This window comes from Cryptomeria japonica, unplaced genomic scaffold (assembly GCF_030272615.1).
Source record: "Cryptomeria japonica unplaced genomic scaffold, Sugi_1.0 HiC_scaffold_24, whole genome shotgun sequence".
In the NCBI taxonomy this organism is placed as follows: Eukaryota; Viridiplantae; Streptophyta; class Pinopsida; order Cupressales; family Cupressaceae; genus Cryptomeria; species Cryptomeria japonica.
This window is the reverse complement of record NW_026728846.1, coordinates 30,001-45,000: the sequence shown is the minus strand read 5'-3', so window position 1 is coordinate 45,000 and position 15,000 is coordinate 30,001. Positions and strand designations below refer to the sequence as shown.

Here is a 15,000-nt window from a genome sequence, read left to right as displayed (position 1 = left end):
AGCCCGGTTTGCCCCGGGTGCGCACCTCGCCTGCACCTTGGCCGGGGTGGGCACCTTGGCTGGGTTTGCCCAGGGTGCGCTCCGAAGCGGGGTTACTGGAGCGCCCCCTCTTTTTTTGTCAGAGCGTTTGGTGGGGTTTCTCGCATTGGCTCTTCCCAGGCCCGGTTGTTGGGTGCGCTCCCACCCTGGCGCGCGCGAAGTTGGAAGTTGGGTTAATTGCCCGGGCGCGCACCTTCGCCAGGGTGGGCACCTTGGTGCGCACACCTTGGCTGGGCTGCGCACCAGGGCGGGCTCAAGATGGCACCAGCATTCCCTTTTTCTCACTATCTTTCAAAACGGAAATTTTAAAATCTCGTTTTTTTTTTGCCTTTTATGGAAATTAGTGAAGGCATCGCATCAAAGGTGCGCACCTCGCTGCCCACCTTGGTGTGCTCCGAGGTGCCCACCACGGTGCGCAACGCCGGTGCGAACCCGGGAGCGCCCCGATGTGTGCTCCAAGGTGCGGCGTGCACGAAGTCGGACCCCGGTTTGCCCCGGGTGCGCACCTCGCGTGCACCTTGGTGCGCACACCTTGGCTGGGTTGCGCGGCCTGGTGGGCACCATGGTGCGCACCAAGGAGCGCTCCGAAGTGTGCTCCAAGGTGCGGCGTGCACGAAGTCGGAGCCCGGTTTGCCCCGGGTACGCACCTCGCGTGCACCTTCGCCGGGGTGGGCACCTCGGCTGGGTTGCGCGCCCTGGTGCGCACCAAGGAGCGCTCCGAAGTGTGCTCCAAGGTGCGGCGTGCACGAAGTCGGAGCCCGGTTTGCCCCGGGTGCGCACCTTCGCCGCGGTGCGCACCATGGCGTGCACGAAGTCGGAGCCCGGTTTGCCCCGGGTGCGCACCTCGCGTGCACCTTCGGCGGGGTTGCGCGCCCTGGTGGGCACCATGGTGCGCACCAAGGAGCGCTCCGAAGTGTGCTCCAAGGTGCGGCGTGCACGAAGTCGGAGCCCGGTTTGCCCCGGGTGCGCACCTCGCGTGCACCTTCGGCGGGGTTGCGCGCCCTGGTGGGCACCATGGTGCGCACCAAGGAGCGCTCCGAAGTGTGCTCCAAGGTGCGGCGTGCACGAAGTCGGAGCCCGGTTTGCCCCGGGTGCGCACCTCGCGTGCACCTTCGCCGCGGTGGGCACCATGGCGTGCACGAAGTCGGAGCCCGGTTTGCCCCGGGTGCGCACCTCGCGTGCACCTTCGCCGGGGTGGGCACCTCGGCTGGGTTGCGCGCCCTGGTGCGCACCAAGGAGCGCTCCGAAGTGTGCTCCAAGGTGCGGCGTGCACGAAGTCGGAGCCCGGTTTGCCCCGGGTGCGCACCTCGCGTGCACCTTCGCCAGGGTGGGCACCTCGGTGCGCACACCTTCTCAATGTTTTCTTGCCTTTTCTGGAAATTGGTGAAGGCAGCGCATCAAAGGTGCGCACCTCGGTGTGCTCCGAGGTGCGAACCCGAGAGCGCTCCGAGGTGCCCACGAAGTCGAAAGTCGGGTTAATTGCATTGTTTTCCCCGGGTGCGCTCCGAGGTGCGCAACATCGGCGCGCACCAAGGAGGGCTCCGAAGTGTGCTCCAAGGTGCGCACGATGGCGTGCACCTCTGGTGCGCACGATTCGGAGCTCGGTTTGACCGGGGTGCGCACACCTTGGCTGGGTTGCGCACCTTTTGTGCGCTCCAAGGTGCGCACGAAGTCGGAGCTCGGTTTGCCCCGGGTGCGCACCTTCGCCAGGGTGCGCACCTTGATGCGCACGCCTTGGCTGGGCTGCGCACCTTGGTGGGCGCCATGGTGCGCACCTTTCGTGCGCTCCAAGGTGCGCACGAAGTCGGAGCTCGGTTTGCCCCGGGTGCGCACCTTGGTGGGCGCCATGGTGCACTCCGAGGTGCCCAAGATTGGTGCGCACCAAGGAGCGCTCCGAAGTGCGCTCCAAGGTGCGCGCGAAGTCGAAAGTTGGGTTAATTGTCCGGTTTGCCTCGGGTGCGCACCTTGCGTGCACCTTCGCCAGGGTGGGCGCCTTGGTGCGCACACCTTGGCTGGGCTGCGCACACCTTGGCACCCGCGTTTCCTTCATTTTAAATTTTTTTTTTTTACAATCTCTCAAGTGGGAAATTCTATAATCTCAACTTTTTTTGCCTTTTCAGGAAACTTTTGAATGGAGCGCATCATTGGTGCGCTCCGAAGTGTGCTCCAAAGCTCTCTCCAGCTGCGTGCACCTGCCCCGGCCGCGCACCCAGCCCCGCCCAGCTTCGCTCACCTGTCCCGGGCGTCTGGTGCGGAACCTTAGAGTAAGAAACATCACCGTGCACCTTGGCCAACGTGCGCGACTCGACCGAGCGCGCACTGGCCGAGGTGCACACCGATTTCACCTGGGTGCGCGCGCAGCACCTCGGGCGCACCGGGGTGCGCGCACAACGCCCGGGTTGCACCGTGGCCTGTGTGCTCGGGGTGCCTCGGGTGCGCGCTCGGTGTCGCCCCCGCGCGCGCGGTAGTGCGGGCAGCGCACCCCGGCCCGGCCCGGCCCCGACGAGAACGCAAACGGGCAAAAGGTTTATTCAAATAGCATTGCGACGCCCGGCGAAAAACTAAAAAAGGGTGCAACACCGGGACTTCCCGGGAGGTCACCCATCCCAGTACTACTCCGGCCCAAGCGCGCTTAACTGCGGAGTTCTGATGGGATCCGGTGCACTAATGCTGGTATGATCGCACCCGTTATGAGCTTGTCGCAGTGTGTACTTAGCAAACCGCGACCCACGTGCGAATCCACCCCGGCCACCCACCCCCGTCGAGGTGCACACCCTCCCTCGCGAAGTGCGCCCCGTTCGCCAAGTGTGAGCCCTGCCCGGGTGCGCGCACCTTGCTAGGGCGTCGGGTGTGCACCCGGCCCGGCCTACGTGCGTGCACCTGGAGGGGGCGTCGTGTGCGTGCAGTGTCCCGTCTGCAACGCGGTGCCCACACACCACCTCGGGCGCAACGACCTGCGCTCACATGTGGGCCGAGTGCACCTTGGTGCATGTTCGGGGCGCCTCGGGTGCACGCTCGATCTTGCCCCGGTGCACCAAGGCGCTCGGTTTGCCCCGGGTGCGCACTTGGTGCAAGGTGGGCACCCAAAATAGGGATCAAGCACCAAAACACAAGTTTCGGGATGCAAAATGGGACCCAAGGACCACAAATGCGTTCCAAGACCCATGATGGGTCCACGAGAACAAAAATGTGTTCCGAGACTTAATAAACAAATATTGGGTTTTAGGAGAAGAAACATGCTCTGATGCCCAAAACGAGAATCGACCCCGAAAAGGCCACAGGCCAAAAGTGGGATGCGAGACAAAAAAAAATGGGACCCGAGGACCAAAATTGGGTTCCCAGGTCGAAGACAGGGCAACCGGACAAGAAACGACCTCTAAGGCTCGAAATGAGTCCCGACGACTAAAACTTGACAAGAAGCACCCATCAGGCACCCAACTCGACACCCATGGGATGCCGACCCACCCGGGCTTCCACCTAGCACACCTTGGCACCCACCCACCCTCGCACCCAACCTCGCACCCAACTTAGCACCTTTGAACCCACATTGGCACTCACCCTGACCCTGGCACCTTGGAACCCACATTGGCACTCACCTTGACCCTGGCACCCACCTTTGCACTCACCTTGGGACCCACCCTGGCTCCCCACCTCGGCACCCACCCAGACACCCACCTTGGTTCCTTGGCACCCACCTTGGATCCTTGGCACCCACCCCGACACCCACCTTGGCACGCAACTTGGCTACTTGCCACCCACCTTGGCTCCTTGACGCCCACCCCGACAACCACCCCGTGACCTACCCTGGCTAGGGTTGGTGCACACCCACCCTGGTGCCCACCTTGGCACCCACCCTATGACCCACCTTGGCACGCACCTTAGTACCCACCCCGTTACCCACCCTAGGACCCACCCCGTGACCCACCTTGGCCAGGGTGGGTGCACCCACCCTGGTGCCCACCTTGGCACCCACCCATCCTAGCACCCAGCCTGTGACCGGGCTTGGAACCCAACCTTGCACCCGCACCCGTCTTGGCCAGTGTGGGTGCGCACCCATCCTGGCACCCACGTTGTGACACACCCTTTAACCCACGCACCCTAGCACCCACGTTGGCACCCACCTTGGAACCCAACCTAGCAACTTGGCACCCACCCCGTGACCCACCTTGGCATCCACCATAGCAGTCGCCGACTTGGCACCCACCTCGGCACCCACCTTGACACTTGTGGACCCACCTTGCCACTCACCCTAGCATCGACCCATCCTAGCACCCACCCTGGCACCTTTGCACCCTAGCACTCACCCATCCTAGCACCTAACCTGTGACCCACCTTGACACTCACCCTCGCACCCACCTTGGAACCCAACCTAGCACCCACCCACCCTGACACCAACCCTAGCACCTACCCACCCTTGCACCCACCCTGTGACCCATCTTGGCACCCACCCATCCTACCACTCAACCTATCACCCACCTTCTCACCCACCTTGGCATCCACCTTAGCACCCACCCACACTGGCACCTTGGCACCCACCTCGGGCAAGGTGGGTGCACACCCACCCTGGCACCCAATTTAGAACCCACCGAGCATGTTACCCACCTTGGCACCCACATTGCAGCCCACCCTAGTACCCACCCTATGACCCACATTGGCATCCACACCCTAGCACCCAGGCACCTCGACACCCGCCTTGACACCCACCCTAGCACTGAACCTGTGACCCACCTTGGAACTCACCCTAGAACCCACCCACCCTGTGAACCACCTTGGCATCCACCTTAGCACCCACCCACCTTGGCACCCACTCTAGCACTCACCCATCCTAACACCCAACTTGTTACCCACCTTGGCACCCGCCCTCGCGTCCACCTTGAAACCCACCCTAGCACCCACCCACGCAGGAGCCCACCTTGGCACCCAACCTAACACCCACGCATCCTGGCACCCAACTTGTGACCCACCTTGGAACCCACCCTAGTACCCACCTTTGAACCCACTATATCACCAACCCACCTTGGCACCCACCCTATGACCCTCTTTGGAATCCACCCTAGCACGCACCCACCCTGGCACCCACCATGGAGCGCACCCTAGCACCCACCCACCTCGGCACGCACCTCAACACCCACCTTGGTGTGCGCACTGCGCCAACCTCTCAAAGACCCTATGTGGTGCGCTCCAAAGTGTACACCTTTGGTGCGCTCCAAGGTGCGCACCTTTGGTGCACACCGAGGTGCACACCAAAGTGTGCACCGAGGTGAGCACCAAAGTGCACTCCAGGGTGCACACCAAGGCGTGCACCTTTGGTGCGGTCAATGCAAACGAATTCGGAAGTTGGGGTCGATGTCCTAATCGCTGCTGCAGACTACACGTATGAGAATCGGACAAATAGCTTTATATAGGGGAGGTGTTGCGTTTGATGGGTCGACTCCCCTGGTTGTGTGCACTGCACCAACTTCAAAGACCCTGTCTTGTTTAAGAAGTCAAAAGTTGGGGTGGATGTCCTAATCATTGCTGCAGTCTACGCATGTATGAGAATCAGACAAATAGCTTATATAGGGGAGGTGTTGCATTCGGTGGGTTGACTCCCCTGGTTGTGCGCACTGCGCCAACCTCAAAGACCCCGCATAGCAGAAGAAGTCGGAAGTCGGATTTTGGTGAGCACCAAGGCGTGCACCTTTGGTGCGGTCAACGCAGACGAATTCAGAAGTTGGGGTGGATGTCCTAATCGTTGTTGCAGGCTACACATGTATGAGAATCAGACAAATAGCTTATATAGGGGAGGTGTTGGGTTTGATGGGTCAACTCCCTTGGTTGTGCGCATTACGCCAACCTCAAAGACCTTGTTTTCGTTAAGAAGTCAAAAGTTGGGGTCAATGTCCTAATGGCTCCTGCAGGCTACACATGTATGAGAATCGGACAAATAGCTTATATAGGGGAGGTGTTGGGTTTGATGGGTCGACTCCCCTGGTTGTGCGCATTACGTCAACCTCAAAGACCTTGTTTTCGTTAAGAAGTCAAAAGTTGGGGTCGATGTCCTAATTGCTCCTGTAGACTACACATGTATGAGAATCAGACAAATAGCTTATATAGGGGAGGTGTTGGGTTTGATGGGTTGACTCCCCTAGTTGTTCGCATTACACCAACCTCAAAGACCTTGTTTTCGTTTAGAAGCCGAAAGTTGGGGTCGATGTCCTAATTGCTCCTGCAGGCTACGCATGTATGAGAATCAGACAAATAGCTTATATAGGGGAGGTGTTGGGTTTGATGGGTCGACTCCCCTGATTGTGCGCATTGCGCCAACCTCAAAGACCCTGCATTGCGGATGAAGTCGAAAGTCAGAGTTTGGTGTGCTACAAGGTGTGGTCGAAGGTGCTCACCTAGGTGTGCACCTTTGGAGCACAGGAAAAGTGCCCTCCAAAAGTGCGCACCTTTGGAGTGCACAAAAGTGCCCTCCAAAAGTGCGCACCTTTGGAGCGCAGAAAAGTGCCCTCCAAAAAGTGCCCTCCAAAAGTGCGCACCTTTGGAGCGCAGAAAAGTGCCCTCCAAAAAGTGCCCTCCAAAAGTGCGCACCTTTGGAGCGCAGAAAAGTGCCCTCCAAAAAGTGCCCTCCAAAAGTGCGCACCTTTGGAGCGCAGAAAAGTGCCCTCCAAAAGTGCGCACCTTTGGAGCGCAGAAAAGTGCCCTCCAAAAAGTGCCCTCCAAAAGTGCGCACCTTTGGAGCGCAGAAAAGTGCCCTCCAAAAAGTGCCCTCCAAAAGTGCGCACCTTTGGAGCGCAGAAAAGTGCCCTCCAAAAAGTGCCCTCCAAAAGTGCGCACCTTTGGAGCGCAGAAAAGTGCCCTCCAAAAAGTGCCCTCCAAAAGTGCGCACCTTTGGAGCGCAGAAAAGTGCCCTCCAAAAAGTGCCCTCCAAAAGTGCGCACCTTTGGAGCGCAGAAAAGTGCCCTCCAAAAGTGCGCACCTTTGGAGCGCACAAAAGTGCCCTCCAAAAGTGCGCACTTTTGGTGCGCACCAAGGCGCTGGTTCGGTCGTTGCAGGCGAGTTCGGAAGTTGGGGTCGATGTCCTGAGCGGAGGTGCAAACTACACAGGTGTCGGAATCGGACAAATAGCTTATATAGGGGAGGTGTATGCTTCGATGGGTCGACTCCCCAGGTTGAGCGCACCGCGCCAACCTCAAAGACCCTACGGTATGGATGAAGTCGGAAGTTGGGTCCGATGACCAATTCGATTAGTAGGTATGCTCATGAGGTCGGAATTTGGGTCCGATGACCTGCCATGTGCAGGAAGGCGAATGTTGACACTGTGCGTTGCAAGGTGCACACCAAGGCGCTGGTGCGGTCTTTTTAGTCGAGTTCGGAAGTTGGGGTCGATGTCCTGATCGGAGGTGCAAGCTACACAGGTGTGGGAATCGGACAAATAGCTTATATAGGGGAGGTGTATGCTTCGTTGGGTCGACTCCCCGGGTTGAGCGCACCGCGCCAACCTCAAAGACCCTACGGTATGGATGAAGTCGGAAGTTGGGTCCGATGACCGATTCGATATGTAGGCATACTCGCGAGGTCGGAATTTGGGTCCGATGACCTGCCACGTGCAGGAAGGCGAATGTTGGCACTGTGCGTTGCAAGGTGCGCACCAAGGCGCTGGTTCGGTCGTTGGAGGCGAGTTCGGAAGTTGGGGTCGATGTCTTGATCGGAGGTGCAAACTACACAGGTGTGGGAATCGGACAAATAGCTTATATAGGGGAGGTGTATGCTTCGTTGGGTCGACTCCCCGGGTTGAGCGCACCGCGCCAACCTCAAAGACCCTACGGTATGGATGAAGTCGGAAGTTGGGTCCGATGACCGATTCGATATGTAGGCATACTCGCGAGGTCGGAATTTGGGTCCGATGACCTGCCATGTGCAGGAAGGCGAATGTTGGGACTGTGCGTCGCAAGGTGCGCACCAAGGCGCTGGTGCCGTCGTTGCAGTCGAGTTCGGAAGTTGGGGTCGATGTCCTGGTCAGAGGTGCAAACTACACAGGTGTGGGAATCGGACAAATAGCTTATATAGGGGAGGTGTATGCTTCGATGGGTCGACTCCCTGGGTTGAGCGCACCGCGCCAACCTCAAAGACCCTACAGTATGGATGAAGTCGGAAGTTGGGTCCGATGACCGATTCGATACGTAGGCATATTGGCGAGGTCTGAATTTGTGTCCGATGACCTGCCATGCGCAGGAAGGCGGAATTTGGGTCCGATGACCGAGTTGATGGCGTGCCATGCGCAGAAAGGCGGAATTTGGGTCCGATGACCGAGTTGATGTTGATGGCCCGCCATGCACAGGAAGGCGGAATTTGGGTCCGATGACCGATTTGAAGGCGTGCCATACGCAAAAAGGCGGAGTTTGGGTCCGATGACCGAGTTGATATTGATGGCCCGCCATGCGCAGGAAGGCGGAATTTGGGTCCGATGACCTGACATACGCATGGAGTCCGACTCGGGGGCCGATGTTCGATTCGATGACTTGCATTGTGGGTAAAGTCGGAAGTTGTGGTCTTTGACCCGATTCGATGACCAGACTTCGGCTGCTTGAGAATCGGACAAATAACTTATATAGGGGAGGTAGTGTTCTCGAGCATCCTCCCCCCGTGCCCGTTTATGTCGATTGATGCTGGTGCTCGACTGGTTGGAGCGCTCGGATGCAAAAATCTTGCACCAGGATTTATCGATTGTGATGGACACGGCAAGTCTCCTGATTGCTATGCAGGAGCTCATCGTGAATCTCTATGCGGCCTTGGTATGGACTCGACCTGCGGAATGGTTCGGCAATGGTAGTCGCTCCAACACGTCCTTGCAATGGCCACAGAGGTGATTCGACTAGAGCTCCAGTCTAGCTTTTGGGTTGCTTGGCGGACTGGTATAGCCGCGATCGAGTTCCGGCCATGAACGTTTTAGATAGCTCTTGGGCTTTCTGGGACGGAAGTCGGAAGTTTGGGCTGTTGTCCGATTTGATGACCATTCTTCGGATGTGTGAGAATCGGACAAATAACTTATATAGGGGACTGTGTTGTCTCACGCAGCCCCCTCCGTGCCCCTCTATCTCGACCGATGTTGGTGCTTGAAAGGGTTGGGATCGCTCGGATTTATAAACGTGCACCACCATTTGTCGAGTGTGAGGGACGCGGCAGGTCTCCTAAATGCTATGCGGGCGCTCTCTGAGAATCTCTATCCGGCCTCGACACAGACTAGTCTTGCTGAATGGTTTGGCACTGGTAGTCGATCCAACACGTCGTTGTTGTGGCCGCCTAGGCGATTCGATTCGAGCCCCCGTCTAGCTTTTGGGTTGCTTGGCGGATTTTGCCCTATCCGCAAGTGAGCTCGGTCCCTAAACGTTCGAGAAACCCGATTGCTATGCGCCGACTCTCTTTCTTGCGAGCCTCCATCTAGCTTTTGGGTCTCTACGGAACGGAAGTCGGAATCTGGGACCGTTGTTTGATTCGACGAGGCAGACTACGGTTGTGCGAGAATCGGACAAATAACTTATATAGGGGAGGTGTTGACTGGAGCATTCTCCCCCGTGCCCCTCTAACTCGACCAATGCTGGCGCTCGAACGGTGGTAGCGCTCGGATTTTCATTGAGCGCCAGCATTGGTCGATTTAGAGGGGCATGCGAGATTCCCGAATGCTATGCGAGGGCTCTAACGGAAATGTCTATTGGTTTCGGTATGGATGCAATTGCGAGTGGTTCGGCAAAGGTAGTCGTTCCGATGCGTCCATGTCGTGGCCAAATCGATAATTCGATTTGAGCCCTCGTATAGCATTTGGGTCTCTCGATGTGATTCCGCATTCCAGTCCCTTTGGGCACTGCTTGAGCCGCATCCCAGGGGGTTCCCTTCCCAATAATCTGCCTCGCAACCCGATTGCTATGCGGTGAGGCTCCTCGGCCGCCTCGGAACTATCTGTGTATCAGACGCATCGCGGGATAAGGGGTTGGCAACGGTAGTCGCCCCAAGCGCGTCCGATGCTTGGACCATTCCGAGGCGGCCCTGAAGCCTCTTCCGTCTAGCCGTTGGGTCCTTCTCGCCGCATCCCTCGCCTCGCACCCCGATTGCTATGCGGTGAGGCTCCTCGGCCGCCTCGGAACTATCTGTGTATCGGACGCGTCGCGGGATAAGGGGTTGTCACTGGTAGTCGCCCCAAGCGCGTCCGATGCTTGGACCATTCCGAGGCGGCCCTGAAGCCTCTTCCGTCTAGCCGTTGGGTCCTTCTCGCCGCATCCCTCGCCTCGCACCCCGATTGCTATGCGGTGAGGCTCCTCGGCCGCCTCGGAACTATCTGTGTATCGGACGCGTCGCGGGATAAGGGGTTGTCATTGGTAGTCGCCCCAAGCGCGTCCGATGCTTGGACCATTCCGAGGCGGCCCTGAAGCCTCTTCCGTCTAGCCGTTGGGTCCTTCTCGCCGCATCCCTCGCCTCGCACCCCGATTGCTATGCGGTGAGGCTCCTCGGCCGCCTCGGAACTATCTGTGTATCGGACGCGTCGCGGGATAAGGGGTTGTCACTGGTAGTCGCCCCAAGCGCGTCCGATGCTTGGACCATTCCGAGGCGGCCCTGAAGCCTCTTCCGTCTAGCCGTTGGGTCCTTCTCGCCGCATCCCTCGCCTCGCACCCCGATTGCTATGCGGTGAGGCTCCTCGGCCGCCTCGGAACTATCTGTGTATCGGACGCGTCGCGGGATAAGGGGTTGTCACTGGTAGTCGCCCCAAGCGCGTTCGATGCTTGGACCATTCCGAGGCGGCCCTGAAGCCTCTTCCGTCTAGCCGTTGGGTCCTTCTCGCCGCATCCCTCGCCTCGCACCCCGATTGCTATGCGGTGAGGCTCCTCGGCCGCCTTGGAACTATCTGTGTATCGGACGCGTCGCGGGATAAGGGGTTGTCACTGGTAGTCGCCCCAAGCGCGTCCGATGCTTAGACCATTCCGAGGCGGACCCGAAGCCTCTTCCGTCTAGCCGTTGGGTCCTTCTCGCCGCATCCTTCGCCTCGCACCCCGATTGCTATGCGGTGAGGCTCCTCGGCCGCCTCGGAACTATCTGTGTATCGGACGCGTCGCGGGATAAGGGGTTGTCACTGGTAGTCGCCCCAAGCGCGTCCGATGCTTGGACCATTCCGAGGCGGACCCGAAGCCTCTTCCGTCTAGCCGTTGGGTCCTTCTCGCCGCATCCCTCGCCTCGCACCCCGATTGCTATGCGGTGAGGCTCCTCGGCCGCCTTGGAACTATCTGTGTATCGGACGCGTCGCGGGATAAGGGGTTGTCACTGGTAGTCGCCCCAAGCGCGTCCGATGCTTGGACCATTCCGAGGCGGACCCGAAGCCTCTTCCGTCTAGCCGTTGGGTCCTTCTCGCCGCATCCCTCGCCTCGCACCCCGATTGCTATGCGGTGAGGCTCCTCGGCCGCCTTGGAACTATCTGTGTATCGGACGCGTCGCGGGATAAGGGGTTGTCACTGGTAGTCGCCCCAAGCGCGTCCGATGCTTGGACCATTCCGAGGCGGACCCGAAGCCTCTTCCGTCTAGCCGTTGGGTCCTTCTCGCCGCATCCCTCGCCTCGCACCCCGATTGCTATGCGGTGAGGCTCCTCGGCCGCCTTGGAACTATCTGTGTATCGGACGCGTCGCGGGATAAGGGGTTGTCACTGGTAGTCGCCCCAAGCGCGTCCGATGCTTGGACCATTCCGAGGCGGCCCCGAAGCCTCTTCCGTGTAGCCGTTGGGTCCTTCTCGCCGCATCCCTCGCCTCGCACCCCGATTGCTATGCGGTGAGGCTCCTCGGCCGCCTTGGAACTATCTGTGTATCGGACGCGTCGCGGGATAAGGGGTTGTCACTGGTAGTCGCCCCAAGCGCGTCCGATGCTTGGACCATTCCGAGGCGGCCCCGAAGCCTCTTCCGTGTAGCCGTTGGGTCCTTCTCGCCGCATCCCTCGCCTCGCACCCCGATTGCTATGCGGTGAGGCTCCTCGGCCGCCTTGGAACTATCTGTGTATCGGACGCGTCGCGGGATAAGGGGTTGTCACTGGTAGTCGCCCCAAGCGCGTCCGATGCTTGGACCATTCCGAGGCGGACCTGAAGCCTCTTCCCTCTAGCCGTTGGGGCTTTCTCGCCGCATCCCTCGCCTCGCACCCTGATTGCTATGCTGTGAGGCTCCTCGGCCGCCTTGGAACTATCTGTGTATCGGACGCATCGCGGGATAAGGGGTTGGCAGTGGTAGTCGCCCCAAGCGCATCCGATGCTTGGACCATTCCGAGGCGGCCCTGCAGCCTCTTCCGTCTAGCCGTTGGGGCCATCTCGCCGCATCCCCCACCTCGCACCACGATTGCTATGCGGTGAGGCTCCTTGGCCGCCTCGGAACTATCTGTGTATCGGACGCATCGCGGGATAAGGGGTTGTCACTGGTAGTCGCCCCAAGCGCGTCCGATGCTTGGACTATTCCGAGGCGGCCCTGCAGCCTCTTCCGTCTAGCCGTTGGGGCCATCTCGCTGCATCCCCCACCTCCTCGGCCGCCTCGGAACTATCTGTGTATCGAACGCATCGCGGGATAAGGGGTTGGCAGTGGTAGTCGCCCCAAGCGCGTCCGATGCTTGGACTATTCCGAGGCAGCCCTGCAGCCTCTTCCGTCTAGCCTTTGGGGCCATCTCGCCGCATCCCTCGCCTCGCACCCCGATTGCTATGCGGTGAGGCTCCTCGGCCGCCTGGGAACTATCTTCGTATCGGACGCATCGCGGGATAAGGGGTTGTCACTGGTAGTCGCCCCAAGCGCGTCCGATGCTTGGACTATTCCGAGGCGGCCCTGTGGCCTCTTCCGTCTAGCCGTTGGGGCCATCTCGCCGCATCCCCCACCTCGCACCCCGATTGCTATGCGGTGAGGCTCTTCGGCCGCCTTGGAACTATCTTCGTATCGGACGCATTGCGGGATAAGGGGTTGTCACTGGTAGTGGCCCCAAGCGCGTCCGATGCTTGGACTATTCCGAGGCGGCCCTGCAGCCTCTTCCGTCTAGCCGTTGGGGCCATCTCGCCGCATCCCCCACCTCGCACCCCGATTGCTATGCGGTGAGGCTCCTCGGCCGCCTTGGAACTATCTTCGTATCGGACGCATCGCGGGATAAGGGGTTGTCACTGGTAGTCGCCCCAAGCGCGTTCGATGCTTGGACTATTCCGACGCGGCCCTGTGGCCTCTTCCGTCTAGCCGTTGGGGCCATCTCGCCGCATCCCCCACCTCGCACCCCGATTGCTATGCGGTGAGGCTCCTCGGCCGCCTTGGAACCATCTTCGTATCGGACGCATCGCGGGATAGGGGGCTGTCACTGGTAGTCGCCCCAAGCGTGTCCGATGCTTGGACCATTCCTAGGCGGCCCTGAAGCCTCTTTCGTCTAGCCGTTGGGGCCTTCCCGCCCCATCCCTCGCCTCGCACCCCCGATTGCTATGCGGTGAGGCTCCTCGGCCGCCTTGGAACCATCTGTGTATCGGACGCATCGCGGGATAAGGGGTTGGCACTGGCAGTCGCCCCAAGCGCGTCCGATGCTTGGACCATTCCGAGGTGGCCCTGAAGCCTCTTCCGTCTAGCCGTTGGGGCCTTCCCGCCCCATCCCTCGCCTCGCACCCCGATTGATATGCGGTGAGGCTCCTCGGCCGCCTTGGAACTATCTGTGTATCGGACGCATCGCGGGATAAGGGGTTGGCACTGGTAGTCGTCCCAATCGCATCCGATGCTTGGACCATTCCGAGGCGGCCCTGCAGCCTCTTCCGTTTAGCCGTCGGGGCCTTCCCGCCGCATCCCTCGCCTCGCATCCCGATTCCTATGCGGTGAGTCTTCTCGGCCGCCGCGGAACTATACCTGTTATTGCTACTGCATCCTTCGGCTGGTAACCTCCTCTGCCGCCTTGGAACGTTCTCTTTGTCGGACGCGTCGCGGGATAAGGGGTTGGCACTGGTAGTCGCCCCAAGCGCGCCCGATGCATAGACCGCTCCGAGTCGACCTTGCTTTCAGCCTCTCACATGCATAGACCTCTCTGAGTCGACCCTGCAGCCTCTCACGTTTAGCCTTTGGAATCTCGCCTCACAACATGATTGCTATCCTTGATGCATCCCTTGCCTCGAGCCCTGATTGCTTTCTTGGCTGCATCCCTCCTCTCCTCACAGCCCGGTTGTCATCACTGCTTCATCCGTCGCTTCATGCATTCTGGCTGCTGGGCCCTTCCCACCGCACACCTCGATTGCTATCTCTTCTGCATCACACACCCCGATTGCTATCTCTGCTACATCCCTCGGCTCTCACTTCTGCATCCTTCGCCTCACACCTCGATTGCTATCAATGCTGCATCCGTAACCTCACACCCCGATTGCTATGCGGGGAGGCTCCTTGGCCGCCTTGGAAATTTCTGTGTGTCGGACGCACCGCGGGATAAGGGGTTGGCACTGGTAGTCGCCCCAAGTGCGCCCGATTCTTAGACCGCTTCGAGGTGACCTCGTAGCCTCTTTCGTCCAGGCTTCCTGCCTTCAACGCCCTTTTTACACCTCGATTGCTATGCGCGGGCTCGTTGGCGTCTATCACCTCTCTGCGAAGAGTGGCACGATGATTGTTGGGGTAAATCGTAGCAGTCCGATCTCTGGCCTTGGGCCATTGTGAGGGCTGATCGATTTCCTGTGCGCATCTCGTGTTCGCCCAGTAACAGACTCGACGACTTGTAATCGGTCTTGTTCCCGATTGTTCCTGGAGGTAGTCTTCGGAACTCTTGGATTTGACCTGTCACTCGAACTGTCCTCTTCCGAGGATGCTTGTGTGTGTGTGCTTGTGCCATTTCCTTGGCGGTATTAACGAGATATTAAAGAGCGGAGTGAGCGCCTCGCCCAGCTATGTTTGGGGCTCTCACTCCCTTACCCGGTGTGCGACCGCTTTGCACGTAGGTTGCGGAGCATCGCGACTCTTTCGA

At 59.6% G+C, this 15,000-nt stretch overlaps 1 non-coding gene across 1 annotated transcript; it reads right to left on the bottom strand.

The window, feature by feature from the left end:
- Positions 1-2,607: 2,607 nt before the first annotated feature.
- LOC131861343 (5S ribosomal RNA) lies at positions 2,608-2,726 on the bottom strand. Its single transcript, XR_009360418.1, has one exon. It is a non-coding gene; the product is annotated as a 5S ribosomal RNA (ribosomal RNA).
- Between the last annotated feature and the right edge of the window lie 12,274 nt (positions 2,727-15,000).